Source organism: Hordeum vulgare, chromosome 1H (assembly GCF_904849725.1).
Source record: "Hordeum vulgare subsp. vulgare chromosome 1H, MorexV3_pseudomolecules_assembly, whole genome shotgun sequence".
Classification (NCBI taxonomy): domain Eukaryota; kingdom Viridiplantae; phylum Streptophyta; class Magnoliopsida; order Poales; family Poaceae; genus Hordeum; species Hordeum vulgare.
This window is the reverse complement of record NC_058518.1, coordinates 186,951,897-186,968,283: the sequence shown is the minus strand read 5'-3', so window position 1 is coordinate 186,968,283 and position 16,387 is coordinate 186,951,897.

Below are 16,387 nucleotides of genomic sequence, written 5' to 3'. Positions count from 1 at the left end.
GGCAAAGCGCTAACTCCGTTAACGGCTCCTCCCCCCCACCCCCTCTCTCTCTCTGTAACGGCTCATCCCCGCGCGCCCCTTGCTCTCTCTCCCCACCCCGCGCGCTCCTCTCTCTGTAACGGCCGCCAGGACCACCGTCGCGCCGCCGGCCCCGTCGCGTCGCCGCCCCTGCCGCTGCCCCACCTCACCCCCGCTGCCGCTGCCCCACCTCGCCCCCGCTGCCGCCCCCGCTACCGCTTCCCCTGCCACTGCCCCACCTCGCCTCCGCTGCCGCTGCCGCTGCCCCACCACCGTCGCGCCGCCGCACCTGGTGCCCCCGGCGTCGCCCCGCCACCCCGCCCCCTCCACAGCCGCCCCTCTCGGTGAGCCCCCACACCCCCACCCCCACCCCCCACCCGCATTATTTTTTACGTGTTTTATTATTTTTTAGTAGTTTTAGTAGTTGTTATTGTTAGTAGTTTTAGTGGTAGATTTAGTTAGGTTAGTAGTTTTAGTTAGGTTAGTAGATATTGTTAGGTTAGTAGTTTTAGTTAGGTTAGTAGATTTAGTTAGGAGGAGAAGAGGAGAAGAGGAGGAGGAGGAGAACAAGAAGAGGAGAAGAAGAAGAGGAGTAGGAGGAGGAGGAGGAGGAGAATAAAAAGAAGAAGAAGAGGAGAAGAAAAAAATAAGAAGGAGAAGAAGAAGAAAAAGAAGAAGAAGAGAAGAAAAAAATAAGAAGGAGAAGAAGTAAATAAGAAGAGAAAAAGAAGAGAATAAGAAAAAAATAAGAAGAAGATGCAGAGAAAAAAGAAGAAGAAGTTGATTTTTTATTGTTTGGTATTTAGTGGTAGCTAGATTCTTTTTTAGTTACTTAGTGGTGGATTCTGTTTTTGTTATAGTGGTAGATTCTGTTTTTGTTATTTTTTTACTGTTTAGTGCTATCTAGGTTTAGCGATAGGTTTAGTTAGCTTGGTTAGTTAGGTTAGTTAGTTAGTTAGCTTACTAGAAAGAATAGGAAGAAGAAGAAGAAGAGGAGGAGGAGGAGAAGAGGAGAATAGGAGGAGGAGGAGGAGAAGAAGAAGAAGAAGAATAGGAGGAGGAGAAGACAAAAAGAAGATCACATGTTTGGTATTTAGTTTTTTGGAATTAATTAGTAGTTTTAGTGGTAGATTCTGTTAGTTAATTAATAGATTTAGTGGTAGATTCTGTTAGTTTATTCGCCCATCATTGCTTAGGTTCAACACTACTTCAAAGAAGATCACATGTTCTTTTGTTGAAATCAAGTCTGTCAAAATAATGTATCGTCTATATTTATTGGTACCGGAGCAAAACAGGACAACTTAAATAATATTGCCATCCTCAAATGTAGAAAATATTGAAAAGTTTTATATAAACTGAAAAGTAGTATAGGTAACCTGGAAAGTCCTCTGGACCAAAAGGGCAACTTCTTGACCTGCGAACTTTGCGTGGTAGGTGCATGTCCATGCAGCAGGGTAATTTCCCCAACAATGACATAATTAGTCCATTTAGCTCCAAAATACCATAATAAGCTCAAAATGGCATAAGAACCTTGGTTAGCTCATGAATATTATATACTTAGCTTGTTTTCCTCTAAAATGGGATAATTAGCCCATTTAGCTCAAAAAAGACATAATTAGGTAATTTAGCTCCAACAAGAGGAGCAGAGGAGAAGAAATAGGCAAAATGAAAAGAAAGAAGAAGAAGAAGAAGAAGAAGAAGAAGAGAAGAAGGAGAAGGAGGAGGAGGAGGAGGAGGAGGAGGAGAAGGCCAAGGACCTTCTATCCTTCTCCTCCTCCTCCTTCTCCTCCTCTTCCTCCTTCTTCTTGATTTCTTATTCTTCTCCTCCTCCTCCTCTTTCTTCTCCTCTTTCATATTATCCTTGCTTTAATTTCCCCAACAATGACATAATTAGTCCATTTAGCTCCAAAATACCATAATAAGCTCAAAATGCCATAAGAACCTTGGTTAGCTCATGAATATTATATACTTAGCTTGTTTTCCTCCAAAATGGGATAATTAGCCCATTTAGCTCAAAAAAGACATAATTAGGTAACTTAGCTCCAACAAGAGGAGAAGAGGAGAAGAAATAGGCAAAATGAAAAGAAAGAAGAAGAAGAAGAAGAAGAAGAAGAAGAAGAGAAGAAGGAGAAGGAGGAGGAGGAGGAGAAGGCCAAGGACCTTCTATCCTTCTCCTCCTCCTCCTTCTCCTCCTCTTCCTCCTTCTTCTTGATTTCTTATTCTTCTCCTCCTCCTCCTCTTTCTTCTCCTCTTTCATATTATCCTTGCTTTAATTAACCCAACAATGACATAATTAGCCCATTTAGCTCCAAAATACCATAATAAGCTCAAAATGATACAAGAACCTTAGTTAGCTCATGAATATTATATACTTAGCTTGTTTTCCTCTAAAATGACATAATTGGAATATTTAGCTCAAAAAAGTCATAATTAGGTAATTTAGATCCAACAAGAGGAGAAGAGGAGAAGAAATAGGCAAAATAAAAAGATAGAAGAAGAAGAAGAGATGAAGAAGAAGAGAAGAAGGAGAAGGAGGAGGAGGAGGAGGAGGAGAAGGCCAAGGACCTTCTAGTCCTTCTCCTCCTCCTTCTTCTTGATTTCTTCTTCTTCTCCTCCTCCTCCTCTTTCTTCTCCTCTTTCATATTATCCTTGCTTTAATTAACCCAACAATGACATAATTAGCCCATTTAGCTCCAAAATACCATAATAAGCTCAAAATGGCACAAGAACCTTGGTTAGCTCATGAATATTATATACTTAGCTTGTTTTCCTCTAAAATGACATAATTGGAATATTTTGCTAAAAAAAGACATAATGAGGTAATTTATCTCCAACAAGAGGAGAAGAGGAGAAGAAATAGGCAAAATGAAAAGATAGAAGAAGAAGAAGAGAAGAAGGAGAAGGAGGAGGAGGAGGAGGAGGAGAAGGCCAAGGACCTTCTAGTCCTTCTCCTCCTCCTCCTTCTTCTTGATTTCTTCTTCTTCTCCTCCTCCTCCTCTTTCTTCTCCTCTTTCATATTATCCTTGCTTTAATTAACCCAACAATGACATAATTAGCCCATTTAGCTCCAAAATACCATAATAAGCTCAAAATGGCATAAGAACCTTCGTTAGCTCATGAATATTATATACTTAGCTTGTTTTCCTCTAAAATGACATAATTGGAATATTTGTGTTGATCGGGTGGATTTACATGTGATAGTTGTCTCGTCGTTGTGAGGTCTACTGTGTGAAGACCTGCCCGTGCGTTGTACGAGCTCCGCCCCTGCATTCATGGGTCAGTACAAATTTCATCTCCTCCCCGCCCCTTCATTTACTGTGGCTCGGTTTTCGGATGAAACTTTCTAGATTTAGGTAATTCAATTAATTTATCAGTATGCGTGACCAGTATGCGTCTCCCATTTGAAAGGGCGACATTTATAAATATTCATGTCTTTGCATATTTATAACCGCCATCCTTTCGATTTGTCCAACATTATCCATGGACAGCCCGAGTATGTGTAGATTGGGTTCGTTTTTCCGTATGCTGTGCTCTGGATCCGATGCGGAATTTCGTCAGTGCCTCCCTGTTGTTCTCCGGATGCACATCCTCTCTGTTTATTGCGGAGGCATGTATCAGGAGAACAGCGGGGAGGTGTTGCCAAAATTTTGCGTTGGATCCGGAGCAGAGCATGGGAAAACGAACCCAATCTACACATAGTCGGGTGGGATTAGGACCTATCTTTACCTATTAGCGTGTAGGTTGCCTGGACGTAATAAAAATGGCGAACCTGATTAACCGATGAATATAAATGCTAAATTATATATAAATATATAAATAAATTATATATAAATTAGTAGCTACGCAAGATGAGTGATCGTGCGTGGATGTATACCGGTCACCCTAGTCAGAAAGAGATGACGAAAGAATGGTTTTTAAAAACAAAGGAATTTGTGAAAGCCGCATTCGCAAATGGCCAGGAAAGAAACTATTGCCCCTGTCCTGGATGCGACAACTATAAAAAGACGACAGAGGCTGTAATGATTAAACACCTGCAGAGGAGGGGTTTTAAGCCTAATTATACGGTGTGGACATTTCATGGTGAGTCTATACAACGCACAAGAGCTGAGGTGGTCCGTCGTCGCACGGACGAGCATGGTACTAGGATCGAAGACATGGTGCAAGACTTTGATGATGCTCGGGATTCGGAAGATGAGATGGAGGAATCTGCAAAGGCCTTTTATGAAATGTTGGAGTCTTCAAAACGTCCTCCCCATGAGCACACTGAGCTCTGTTAGCTGGATGCAATTGCACAAGTAATGGCTCTGAAGGCTCAGTTCAACTTGGGAAGAGAATGCTACGACACGATGATGACACTATTTGGACGTTTCCTACCCAAAGGCCATGTCATGCCTGCAAACCTGTACCAGTCGGACAAAATACTTCGTGTACTTAAGATGCCCTATGAGAAGATAGATGCATGTGAGAAAGGATGTGTCTTATTTAGGAAGGAGTATGCACACTTGGACTATTGTCCCAATTGCGAGTCTTGCAGGTATCTTGTGGTAGACAACGGTATGGGTGAGAAGAGGCAGACCAAAATTGCAGTTAGTGTTCTTCGGTATATGCTAATCGTACCAAGTCTTCAGTGTCTTTTCATGGTCGAAGAGACAGCCAGACAGATGACATGGCACAAATTGGGCAAAAGAACCGAACTAGATGCGGATGGGAATAAGATGATGGTACACACATCAGATGGGGAAGCGTGGAAACATTTCGATGGATTGCATCAGGATAAAGCGGCAGATCCAAGGAATCCTCGAGTCTGCGCCGCCACAGATGGTTTGAATCCCTTCGGCATGACGGCAACCCAATAGAGTTGTTGGCCTGTATTTTTCATTCCACTGAATCTCCCCCCGGGCAGATTATGCAAAGAAAGAACATATTTCTGACGTTGATAATTCCAGGGCCCAATTATCCGGGGAAGAATATGAATGTGTACCTGCAACCGCTTAAGGATGAATTGGAAGAAGCTTGGGAAAATGGGGTCAAGACATACGATGCCGCTAGAAAAGAAAACTTCAAAATGCATGTGTGGTACATCTACTCTATGCATGACTTGTGAGCGTATGCGCTATTCTCTGGATGGTGTGTGCATGGAAGGTTCTCGTGCCCCCAATGCAAGGCAGCTCTTCAGTTTCATTGGTAGCAGGAGGGTTGGAAGTATTCTTGCTTTGACTTGCATAGACAGTTCCTGGATCCTGACCATCAGTTCAGAAAAGACAAGAAGAACTTTACCAAAGCTAAAGTTGTCAAAAACTTGGCCCCACCTGCGTTCACAGGCCAACAGATCCTGGATCAGTTAAACGCCCTCAAGCCTGATCCAGAGCATTCAGGGTATTTCAAGGGGTATAATTCAAAACATGCCTGGACTCACAAGCCATGCTTCTGGGATCTGCCTTACTTCAAAGACCTCCTTCTTCCACACAATATCGACATGATGCACACTGAAAATAATATCGGAGAGGCTATTTTTGGTACATTGTTCGACATAGATGGGAAGACAAAGGATAATATTAAGGCTAGAGTCGATCAAGAGACACTATGTCATAGACCGTTACAAAACATGCGAGAAGGCAAAGGAAAGGAGAAGTGGTCGAAGCCAAAGGCCTGGTTCAATCTTGGAAGGCCAGCTATGAGGGAAATTATCTTGTGGGTCAAAATGCACTTGATGTTCCCCGATGGGTATGCAGCGAATCTAAAGAGGGGAGCGAGTCTTGAAAAATTAAAAATCTTTGGTCTCAAGAGTCATGATTGTCACATATGGCTAGAGCGGGTAATGCCGGTGATGTTACGTGGCTTTATTCCTGAGGATGAATGGCTAGTACTGGCGGAGCTGAGCTAATTCTTCCGTGTTCTTTGTGCGAAAGAATTGTCGCCTGGCGTGGTAGAAGACATGAAGGAGTTTGCACCGGAGTTGTTGTGCAAGTTAGAGAAGATCTTTCCACCGGGCTTCTTTAATCCAATGCAACATTTGATTTTACATCTACCGACCGAGGCAAGATTGGGTGGGCCCGTGCAAGATCGTTGGTGCTATGCAACTGAGAGGATGCAGAAGACCCTTCGAGCTAAATGTAAAAATAAGCGTAGAATTGAAGCATCGATGGCTGAGGCATTCATTACTGAGGAGGTGGCAAACTTTGTGACAGCACACTACGAAGCCAAAAATCATCATTTGCATAATCCGAAGCCTTGGCACAATGATGGAGACCCTAAAAAAGGTGGGTCCAACCTCAGCCTATTCAAAGGGAAGCTCGCACCAGCCGGTGCTTCGAAACCAATAACGTTGGATATCAAAGAATGGCGGAACATTTTGTTGTATATCTTCAACAACCTAACAGAAGTGCGGCCGTACACCGAGTGAGTTCTCGGCACATTTTCCCGTAACTTCTAATTCATTTGAACTGCTCTTATTCCCGGATATTTCAAACAGCCATTACGTTGTCAAATTCTCGGATGGAGCGGTGATCGAAAATGATTCCGTCGAAGAGTATGAGCTTCTGTCAAAGACAGGAGGCGGCTATCCCGGTTTCATATCTTGGCTCAAACAAACGGTAATTATCAATAATGGACCATTTCATTCTTGGTCTAACTTGCGGCTAATGCAACAACCGTTTCGTATTAAACTTGTAGGCTAATTCAGAGTCTATGGACGCCGAACTGAGACAAGTCGCTAATGGTTCTGACTATAAGGTCCGTTCATTTGAGAAATACAACATCAACGGGTATCTCTTTCGTACCTTTGGCAAAGAGCTATCTATGCCCGACCGGAAATCTACAAATTGTGGTGTCTCTGCTATCGGCGAAGGTGTTATCGAGTATTATGGAAGAGTTGAAGCAATTTATGAACTTCCATTCTATGGTGAAAACCCACCGAACGTCGTAGTCTTCAAATGTTATTGGTTCCAGCCGAAAAAGACTAGAAGGACTCATGAACATATAGGACTAGTCGAAATCAATCCAAACACCCATTTAAATGTTCCCGATGTCTATATTACGGCTCAACAGGCGACCCAAGTTTTCTATCTACCGTGGGCATGCCAAACAGATAAGAATCTGGAAGGTTGGTATGTTGTTTATGAAGTGCCGCCACATGTCAGACCACCTCTCCCAAATGAACAAGATTATGAACCTCACATTAACCCAGACAGATATGATGGAGAATTCTTCCAAGAAGCACGTCTTTCCAAGAAACGTTTCAAGAACCGCCGTGCTTCATCCAAGAACATGGAAGTAGACAGCGACAATGAATCCGACTCCAGCCCTGAGACGGAACCAGAAGACCTGGAACTCGTAGAGGTTACTGATGCGGATGACCTGTCAATGCTTCAACGATTAAAGGAAGGCCTTTCACAACTTCACGCCGTTGAACCCGATGAGCACGTCATTCATGAAGACATGCGTGATAGTGATGATGATGATGCATTTATTGATGATGATTATTAGTTTGTAAGATTCACAACTTAAATTATATATATTTGAATCTTTATTATTCATGTACATATTATTATTCATGTCAGTCATTCAATTTTTTTATGTTGTACTAATTTATTTTAATCTTTATAATGGCAGGTGTTGAAAGATGGTGGGCGCGGGTCCAGAGCGCTCGACGGGTTCTTCCCAGGCGCCCCGCACGAGGGGTGGTACTTCCCTTCCACCCCTATCTCTCCGTAGAGCCTTGGCAGACAGTCTTTCGACACCAGCCGGGGGTTCTTCTTCGTCGGCGGCATTGCCCACTGGGAGAGGTGCTGGTCGGGTAGGGAGGAAGGGGAAGGGTACAGGGAGAGGTGGTGGCCGCGGAAGATCCAGGAGGACTGTTGAGCCGTCCTCGCCACCACCACCAGCTCATTCACCGGAGCATCGGACTAGTATGGTCGATCCGTTTGCGGAGGAGGCTACGGGGACTCCGGTCCAGGAGCCTGGTGTTCACGGGCATTCGTCCCATAAGACTCCGGTCCAGGAGCAGCCTCGGGTCGAGGTGCACTCGGCCCAGGAGCAGCCGGATGAGACTACGGTTCCGGAGGCTTCACCCGACGTGGAGAGGCCCGGATGGGAGCCTTAGCCGGATCGTACCGAGTTGCTGGATTGGACCGAGGGTCCGGGTGGCTCAGGGGGCGGGGATGGCAGGGATGAGCTTACGGATAGTGAGGGCGATATGCAGGTGGACGGGGCCACCGTGTACAAGCGTGGTAGTACACGTCTCCCGGTCGCCCCGGCTACCCGCGAGCAGAGGCCGGTGATTAAACCTGAAGGAGATAGGTAAGTAAATTTACCCTTTTTTTAGCTTTTGCCTTCAAGTTTGTTCAAATATCTAATGCGCTGACCTTATCATACTGCAGGGGATGGGTACACCCTCTTGGAGTCCGCAGGCCGAACTCCGTCCTTGGTGTGCTTTGCCGGACAAATTTCCCGGGGTTTGTCATGTTGCCTGGTGAGGGTCAGGTTCTTACACTAGGATTTACCTAGGAGCACTACCAGGCTGCGCAGGCCCCGCCAGAGGAGATTATAGATGGTGTCTTGTGCCACACGAGGGCCGAGATGGTGATCAAGAGCTTTTGGGTAAATTATCCTTTTACATAATCTAAAATTAACAATATACCTAATTATTGTACTAATCGGTGTTTTCACGTTTGATTGCAGACCTTCTATAGGTGTGAGGATGGATATGAGGGGGAGGCGGCCAGGGTTCTCGAGGTCGAGTGTAGGCGGTTACTACAGAACTTGCGCCACGAGGCTCGGCTGCAGGCTATTCGAGATTACTACGCCACGCATGGTATTAAGAAGGAGAAGAAGGATTGCCGCGGAAAGTTTCTGAAGAAGGAGCAATACATGAAGGTAATTACCTATTCTTAAGTCCTTCTACGTAGTTTTCTTGATTTCATTCATAGGCGTAGCGCTGAAAATTCTTTCTAATAACTTACAGGTGCCCCCGAGATGGTGTGCGGATAAGATGGATTGTTGGGAGGCGTTGGTTGATGAGTGGTGCACAGGAAGCTGGCGAGCCGTCCACGAGAATGCGAAGGATCGGCGTACCCAAGTGGTTGGTGTGCCACACCATCAAGGCAGCACCAACTTACTTCAATTTGGACGAAACTGGGTATGTGATTTGCTTCATGATTCATGCAATTCATTCTTGATGCTAATATTTTGTTCCTCTCTTTTAGGCGCATCACAATAAGACTGAGATGCCACACTTGTACGACCTTTATGGCATGGCCCATACTGCCTCGTACAAGAAGGCGAAGGCATTCTCTGAGTCTGACCTGGATGATCCGAGTAACTTCACCAACATATCATCCCACCAGAAGCTCGTGGCATACAGGGACGCGGGGAAGGCTACGAAAGGGGATGACTTTAACCCTAGCCAGGAACCTTTGGATCCAGAGCTGGTGATGATATCTGGTGGCGGGAGGCCCCATGGCTCGATAGCCATTGGAGATGGGATAATACGTTGTCCACTCACTCTTCCGGAGATCAAGGCGCGCCAGTCGAGCAGATGTCCTGAGATAACGCCTCGTCCACGGCCAGTCGAACTTGCCATCGAGGTTAGTTGTACGGACTAAGAACACTTTCATCCATTTCATTATGTGTGTCACCATAGATCATTACTGTGGTAACGAGGAATGGTTTTTCAGGCTGCTCTTCAGAAAGAGAGAGCGGCAAACCAGGCTGCTCTTGAGAAAGAGAGATTGGCAAGCCAGGCTGCTCTTCAGGCTGCTCTTGATGAGAGGGACCAGAGCACGACACGATTGCTTGAGGAGGAGAGGGCCCAGAATGAGGCGGGTCAACGGGCCCTGTACGAGCTTTTTGTGGTATGTTTTTTTTCACATTAGCCAAATCATGTGTGTAATGTCTGTTTCAATACTAACTAATACGACCCACTCTTCAGGGTCTGTGCGAGAAGAGCGGTCAAGTCCCTCCGCCGATGCCCGTCTTCTCTTCGATTGGCACGGTGAGTTTCATTATAAACTAGTATTAATAATTGAGTGTCATCATGCTAACTGAGACATTGAAAAATATATTTTCTGCAGAATAACTCCCGAGCAGCATCGCACGACCCTTCTCCAGGGCAACCGTCTCCAAACGAAGCCGGCGCAAGCAACCGTGGTGTTTCTCCCCCTTGATGACCACTACGGTAAGTTTCTCCTCCAAACTTAGCTTGTTTTCCTCTAAAATGAGATAATTAGCCCATTTAGCTCCAACAAGACATAATTAGGTAATTTAGCTCCAACAAGAGGAGAAGAAATAGGAAAAATGAAAAGAAAGAAGAACAAGAAGAAGAAGAAGAAGAAGAGAAGGAGGAGGAGGAGAAGGAGGAGAAGGCCAAGGACCTTCTAGTCCTTCTCCTCCTCCTCCTTCTCCTCCTTAATTTCTTCTTCTTCTCCTCCTCCTCCTCTTTCTTCTCCTCTTTCATATTATCCTTGCTTTAATTTCCCCAACAATGACATAATTAGTCCATTTAGCTCCAAAATACCATAATAAGCTCAAAATGCCATAAGAACCTTGGTTAGCTCATGAATATTATATACTTAGCTTGTTTTCCTCTAAAATGGGATAATTAGCCCATTTAGCTCAAAAAAGACATAATTAGGTAATTTAGCTCCAACAAGAGGAGAAGAGGAGAAGAAATAGGCAAAATGAAAAGAAAGAAGAAGAAGAAGAAGAAGAAGAAGAAGAGAAGAAGGAGAAGGAGGAGGAGGAGGAGGAGGAGGAGGAGGAGGAGAAGGCCAAGGACCTTCTATCCTTCTCCTCCTCCTCCTTCTCCTCCTCTTCCTCCTTCTTCTTGATTTCTTATTCTTCTCCTCCTCCTCCTGTTTCTTCTCCTCTTTCATATTATCCTTGCTTTAATTAACCCAACAATGACATAATTAGCCCATTTAGCTCCAAAATACCATAATAAGCTCAAAATGATACAAGAACCTTAGTTAGCTCATGAATATTATATACTTAGCTTGTTTTCCTCTAAAATGACATAATTGGAATATTTAGCTCAAAAAAGACATAATTAGGTAATTTAGATCCAACAAGAGGAGAAGAGGAGAAGAAATAGGCAAAATAAAAAGATAGAAGAAGAAGAAGAGATGAAGAAGAAGAGAAGAAGGAGAAGGAGGAGGAGGAGGAGGAGAAGGCCAAGGACCTTCTAGTCCTTCTCCTCCTCCTCCTTCTTCTTGATTTCTTCTTCTTCTCCTCCTCCTCCTCTTTCTTCTCCTCTTTCATATTATCCTTGCTTTAATTAACCCAACAATGACATAATTAGCCCATTTAGCTCCAAAATACCATAATAAGCTCAAAATGGCACAAGAACCTTGGTTGGCTCATGAATATTATATACTTAGCTTGTTTTCCTCTAAAATGACATAATTGGAATATTTTGCTCAAAAAATACATAATTAGGTAATTTAGCTCCAACAAGAGGAGAAGAGGAGAAGAAATAGGCAAAATGAAAAGATAGAAGAAGAAGAAGAGATGAAGAAGAAGAGAAGAAGGAGAAGGAGGAGGAGGAGGAGGAGGAGAAGGCCAAGGACCTTCTAGTCCTTCTCCTCCTCCTCCTTCTTCTTGATTTCTTCTTCTTCTCCTCTTCCTCCTCTTTATTCTCCTCTTTCATATTATCCTTGCTTTAATTAACCCAACAATGACATAATTAGCCCATTTAGCTCCAAAATACCATAATAAGCTCAAAATGGCATAAGAACCTTGGTTAGCTCATGAATATTATATACTTAGCTTGTTTTCTTCTAAAATGACATAATTAGCCCATTTAGCTCAAAAAGAAGGAGAAGGAAGAAGAAGAAGAAGAGAAGAAGAAGATAAGGAGAAGGAGAAGAAGAAGGAGGAGGAGAAGAAGAGAAGAAGAAGGAGAAGGAGCCCTCCTTCTTCTCCTTCTTCTTCTCTCCTTCTTCTCCTCCTTCTTCTCCTTCTTCTTCTCTTATTTTTTCTTATTCTCCTCCTCCTTCTCCTTCTCCTTCCCCTTCCCCTCCTCCTCCTCCTCCTCCTCCTTCTTGTTTTTCTTCTCCTTGTTCTCTTCTTGCTTCTTCTCTTTTTTCTTCAATTTAGCTTATTTGTCATATATATGTTGTTGTTGTTCTTCTTCTGACTTTCTTATTCCATTTTGCAGATTGGATGTACTATATGCATGGAAGCTGGCGTTGGAGTGCTTTAGTTTCCGTTTTTATTTGAGTTGATGAACAATGTGTTGGTTCTTTGTATGTGTTGATGAACAATGTGTTGATGAACAATATATGTGCAACTATATGTATGTATATATGGATGAAACTTTGTATGTGTTGGTTCTTTTGATATATGGGATGTACGTTGATGAACAAATGGCATTGATGAGCTTTATATGTATATCATATATGTGTTGTGATCTATTTATGATATATGTGCTATGAATTATATGTATATGTGCTGTAAAATAGAAAAAATAAATAAAAATGTGACAATATAGGCTCTTTGCCATCTGCCAGCTGATGGCAAAGGCTTTTGCCATCAGCTGACCGACGACAGAGGTGCCACGTGGCGCCCAGCTGTGCAACCTGGGCAGTAGCAGCTGGCCATATAGTCTCTTTGCCGTCTGCTTCCTGGGGGGCAGACGGCAAAGAAGAGGGCACAAAGGAGGAGGCAGACGGCAAAAAGTGGAGAGAGGGGGGAGGGGAGGACCCGGCAGACGGCAAAGATGGTCGTGGAGGCAGACGGCAAAGATGGAGGGGGAGGGGAGGGGAGGAGGAGGCAGACGACAAAGATTGACGGGGGGGGGGGGGGGCAGACGGCAAAGGCTCCGTTAACCCCTAACGGAGGCAACGCGTGTCGGCTGCCATCTCAAGAGCTTTGCCGACAGCTCCTAAGGAAAGCTGACGGCAAAGAGCTTTGTCGTCCGCCTGACGCTGGCAGACGGCAAAGAAGGACCTATGCCGTCGTAGCTGACGCAGAAATTTTGTCGGCCGTGACAATCTTTGCCGTCTGTGGTATTGTCTTTGCCGTCAGGGATACTGTCTTTGCCGTCTGTGATGGCAGACGGCAAAGAAGGTGATTCATGTAGTGTATGGCAGAGGGAGCTCGAGAGAGCTTCGGATGCTCTCTGCGCATGGGCGCCACGCGCCCCTGGAAGGGCTTGGAATCTAGCTAATGATGGGGATGGTTTGGACTAGTCAAGGGGAGGTCCCATGACATGCTCAGATAGGCTACAACGGCTAGAAGCGGCCTGGAAGAAACAAACAAGGTGCAGAGCACCATTAGTGCAGGCTGACAGCGTGGTCACCATGGCCACACGTGTCCAGGGTGACCGTTTGACCCGACAGAGATGTCTCTCGTGCAAGGCATGCTTGCCAGAGGTCACTGCTAGAGTTTGGAGCCAAGTGAAGGAGGTTTGAATGGGTTTGGACTACAATTAAGTTTGCAGCAGCGAACTTAAGGCTAGCAAAACTGGTTTGCACAAAGAGTTAATTGAGGTGAAACCTTGTCTAGCAGTGTTTTTAATAGAAGGACTACAAGACTGCAAAGTTTCAGCTCAAGAAGGCAAGTGTAGCTAGTACTTGCTGTACAAAGCCTCATTTCAGCCAGAAATCAACTTGAGGTGGTGATGCTCATTTTCTCCACATGAGCATGCCATATTTTGGTTCTAAATGAAGCTTTGGCATAGAATAGATGCTCTCGAAAGAATTGGGGGCTTTGGGTTAAGCAAAAGCATGGGAAGAGAGGCTAAAAATAGTGATTTCAAGGGTACAATGAGAGATAGTTACATAGGGTCTCTCTCCAGTAATTGACCAGAGGGGGTGGCAAAGTTACTGGAGGTACAGTGTAACTATATGAGGCTGTGGTAGAAATTTGAGCTCAAGGCTTAAAGTGGAAGGGGTCAAAGAAGCCAATTTAGTGATTGCACACAAGGTGTTTGATCTGTGCTTAGGCTACCATATGGATTCCAATGGCTATGGAATTTAACAGGATCAAATAATATATAAAAATAAGCTTGCACACCAATTTTGGGATTTGCTGGAGAAGTTTTCCAATGTATACTTGGAAAACCCATGAAATGGGCAGAAATGGCTTTCTGCTTACAATCCTATTCAAATCAATTCCCACAAATCCAATATTTGGTGTAGCGGCATTATTTGAGCATTAAGGCATGAACTACAAGTTTGAGGTCAATTGGAGAAACTTTATAATGTAAAGTTTACCAAAGTCAGAAATCAACAGAGAGGGTTTTGAGGGTCTTAGGACAAGTTCTTCTCTTCTCCTTGGTGTACCACTTGGTGTGGATGCCTTATTGGAGTATTGGAACATGTCCACCAAATTTGAGCACAATTGGAGACACTTCACAATGTAGAGTTGCTCAAATTTGATTCTAGACAGATAGGGTTTTAAAGTGATTAGGGGAGCCAAATCAACTTGGATTAAAATGAAACTTGGCAAGATCATCAAGAATATCATAGATGACATGCTAGAATTTTACTGGAATTTATTGAGAATATTTCTTATAGAAATATTCCAAAAGCTTGAAATAGGCAGGAATGGTTTTGGAGGGGTTTGCCCAATATTTTGAACATGGCCATGTGTTATAACTCATAAATATGGAATAACTATATCCACTGAGTTTCCCTAAATTTTCTTAAATATTTTGAAGGCAATAAAAATAACATTCCTTCATAGGAGACCATTTCTGGCCTCACAGAAAGGCATTTAAATAAAAAAATAAAATAACTTTTAAAATAATAATATTGTGGTTTTTGGAGGACATTTTGATAATAGCTTTTAAATAAAGTAATTGGTGCAAAAATAAGTTCCCCAATTGAGGACTTGTAATACAAATCTCATCTTAGGGGTTTGGAAGTTTAATTCAAAGAAATGCTTTTGATGAAAAATAATATTTGGTAAAAGTAGATATTTGTCCTAAACACATGGCATGATAATTAGGCAGGAGAACATGGGATGAGAAGGTGAGTTGGAGGATGACAAGAATTATTGGTGAGCAATCACATGCATTCAAGCAAGCACGCAAACAATAGTCACTCCAAGCATCACAAGCATTCACAAAAAAAATTGGTCCTAATTTTGGAAATAAGTTAATTTGTCAGGAAAGCCAAAAACAGGGTGTTACAATTAGATCAAGATCGAACGAGCCAACATATTTACAAAAATGAAAAACATGAAGAGTTCATACCCGTTTTCTTTGCCACGATCACTTTATCAAATATCGTCATTATTGTCTTTCACTTGAACGACCGAATGATGTGATAATAATAAAGGTGCAAGGGTGCCGTGGACTAAGCTGGAATCTGCGGGGTAGTTTTAAACAAAGGAGAAGACATGGTAATATTGGCTCTTCGTTAAGTGAACAACAAAGCATGTGAGAGCGACTCGACATTTTCATCGTGGTCATCTCCTTTTATAACTCAACAAAAAAAAATTTCAGAGAAACATACTAAAATAGTTTTAGAGTTTTTGTTTTTCTAAAGTAAGCAGAATAAACTACGGGAAAACAAGAACGAGAAAAACTGTTTACACGGGAAAGCTCCCCACAAGGATGAAGAAATATTTTTAGGTTTTCTTTTAATACTACAACTAATTGAACAAGAAATAAAAACTAAAAAGAAGCGAGAAATATTTTTGGATTTTCTAAAGTTTTTCAAAACACAAGAAGAAAGCGGAGAAATAAAGCTAACATGGATATACAATGAAACAGGATGAACATCGACAATTTATATGACGTGTGAACATGAATGTAATGTAAGTGAGAAATACGTACTCCCCCAAGCTTAGTCTTTTGCCTATCTTGGTAATTACCACTGATAGTCTGGGAAGTGGTTGAGGTGTTAGCTTGTTGGGGCATTCCTGGCTGCCTCCTCTACCGCGACATTGTACTCCCGCGCTTTGTTCTCAAGAATGTAGTATCTCTCGCGATCCTAAAATTTACAGAGGGCACGAGCAGGAAAAATAACAGGCAATGACGTGTACTTTTCAAAAATTAAGTTATATTCATATCCTCTAGCAAGGTTTATATTAAATTCATGATAATGCATGGCTTCAACGTCTAAGTATCTATTAGGCAAAATAGGATCATTAAATTGCGGTGTCACTCCTAATTGTGCAGCAACACGGGAGGCATAGATTCCTCCTATAAATCATCGTTGCTAGAGTTGGAATGCAACCTTCGAGCAACAATTGCAGCAAGGTTATACTGTCGCTCACGAGTCACAACAGTGTGAATAAGGCTCAAGTCAGGGGAACAAAGCACACTGCAATCTTGTTTCCCTAGTATGCATTTTCCGTTAAATAGTACAAAGTAGCGAATAGAGGGAAAATGAATGTTTTTAATTCTAGCATGCACTACTCC